General features: G+C 34.3%; 1 protein-coding gene across 11 annotated transcripts in view; it reads right to left on the bottom strand.

Annotated features, from left to right (window-relative positions):
* Nucleotides 1-2,444, bottom strand: part of LOC108693943 (zinc finger protein 36, C3H1 type-like 3) — a 354,810-nt gene that overhangs the window by 32,135 nt on the left and 320,231 nt on the right. The window lies entirely within an intron of this gene.

The following is a 2,444-nucleotide window of genomic DNA, read 5'->3' as shown; positions in this document are numbered from 1 at the left end:
TCTCTCTCTCTCTCTCTCTCTCTCTCTCTCTCTCTCTCTCTCTCTCTCTCTCTCCCTCTCTCTCAGAGCCTCTCCCTCTCATAATTTGAATGTTGGGACGAACTGTAACGCGGTTTATGAGGTAAGTTGCGGGTGCAAGGTTGGAATACGGAAGTGGCACGAAGGCGGGAAAGTGGAAGGAGCATCGTCGAGAGTGCCGAGTCAGGTCTTGGAAAGAGGCTCGTGGCGGAGAAACGGAAACCCGCGGGAAATGAAGGAAGGAAGGATAGGCGGAGCAAGAAGAGGTCGTGCTTGGTGTCGCGGTGGTACTAATTAAACCTTAACAATATTAGTTCAGGTAAGATGTCTATATAGAACCGGGTGGTAGCCACCGCCAGCCGCCTGTGCTTTCTTACGAAAATCCAGTGGTTTTCGGTAATAGAGGCTTGCGAGCGTAAACTCTGCCAGAGACAGAAGGGTTGCGTCAGTGGATGGCCAAGGAAAAGCGGTGGGTCGTGTTGGTGGTAACGTCGGCGGGATGAACGCTCAAATATCGCCTAATTAAGCACATTCGAGAGTTTCGAGGAATAATGTGTAGGTACCCGCCACGAGAAAGTTTCGACCCATTGAGAGGAAATGCTCCATCCTCTTCATCATCTTCGCCATCGTTCTCCGCGTCGTCGCGTTCTCCTGGAGCCAACCTCTCGTTGACACGAAGCGGTTTAAGCTCGACTAATTGCAAGAGACAAGATTCAAGCGTTAGCTCTTGCACAAGGCAACATGACAAGTATATACGCGTATCAATGTCTGCGGAGGCTTTGGCGATGACATTTATTGCTTCTCAAGAACGATTGTTTTGCATGTTTATTCTGCTTTTATTTTTAGTGTAATTAACTATTTTGAAGTGTACTTAATATAATTAAAATTCTTTAAGCTAGCCAGATAAAGCTAGTCTCATTTTCTGTATAAATCTGACATTAAAGATGCATTAGAAATATTCAAATAATAATCAAGGAAATCCAAAATAGGTACAAAAATATAAAAGAAAATAAATGAGTTCAAGAACAAACAAAACGATATCCAATATTTAAAAAGTTTAAAAAGTTAAACGTGCGTTTCAAGAATTCAAAGAAAAAATAATTTCTCAATATATACTCATATAGTAATACTCAGTAATTTGTTTATCAAATGTGCCAACATCGTAATAATGAACATAAATACAATTTTTAGACGCTTAAACTGTACATTCTAGATGGTGCCAACTAGTGAGCGCAGTATTAAAGTTGATTTAAAGGGACTACTGATAAGAAACAGCATTCTCCGGGGAGCTACGCGAAACGCTCCCCTCTAATTTTAATGAAACTTTAATGATATTTAGAGGATCTCCCGGAAATGGATAGCCTCTCGTAAATTTCATACATAATGATGTAATATTTCACAAATCTTTTAAGGACCGAATTGTTTCATCCTTAAACAAATGTAAATTTAATGCAAATTTATCGTTCTAAAGACACTTTAAAAATCAGAATTATCAAACGTAATTGTGTGTTTCTCTAAGAATAAATATATTAAAATCAATTCACAATTTCGAGGAAGATGTTGCGTACAATAATTATTGTCAAATTCCAAACACAAACTATTAAATTTTAAACATATTTATATTTAATTATGATATAAAATTATGTGCACTGAATATAGCCCTTATTTTATTCTTTAACATAAGCATTAAATGTGAAATTACGAAATGTATAATCATAATATTTAAAAATTGCAATAATCAGTTAAATTATTTTTTTCAATAATAAACATTAAAAATGTATTATCGAATAATGTGCGACTATTAAGAAAATTTATTAACTATAAATAATTACAATTAATAATACTATAATAAATATAAAATATAATACTGATATCTTAGACTCAGACAAAGCTGTTATAAAAACAGCAATTTGACTTTAAGCAACCAATGTAATTTATGACATTAGTAGGTACTCGTGTGGTGCGAAAATTTATACAATGCATAGACGATATTGAAGAAAATCCTTCGCCTGGTTCTAAAAATATAACGAGTTTGAACCTGATATCTATACATCAACCTAAGATAATAAGTAATATTCAATTTCATTTTATCCACTTAGATGAATAGCCTAATATAAGACAGCACTCAAAGAAAACTTTATTTTCATGCTGCCGATTTGTAGAAAGCTTATTACGTCCTGAAAAGAAGCAATAACTTTTGAGTCACGTAGTAACAAATTTGGCTTATTTTAAAGTTAAGTTTATACAATCTTAGACAAACATCTGGCTCAACTGTGTTCCCCCAAATTATTAGTATTATTTTTTTAATTCAAGGTTTGTATAGAACAATATTTAGATTTCTGTAGATCTAGATTTGAAATTGAATGATCTTCCTAAAAATCTTTTATAGAGATAAACCTCGAGATAAACAAATTCATTATTGTTAT

Source organism: Atta colombica, unplaced genomic scaffold, assembly GCF_001594045.1.
Source record: "Atta colombica isolate Treedump-2 unplaced genomic scaffold, Acol1.0 scaffold111, whole genome shotgun sequence".
Taxonomy (NCBI): Eukaryota; Metazoa; Arthropoda; class Insecta; order Hymenoptera; family Formicidae; genus Atta; species Atta colombica.
This window is presented reverse-complemented; position numbering and strand designations above follow the sequence as displayed.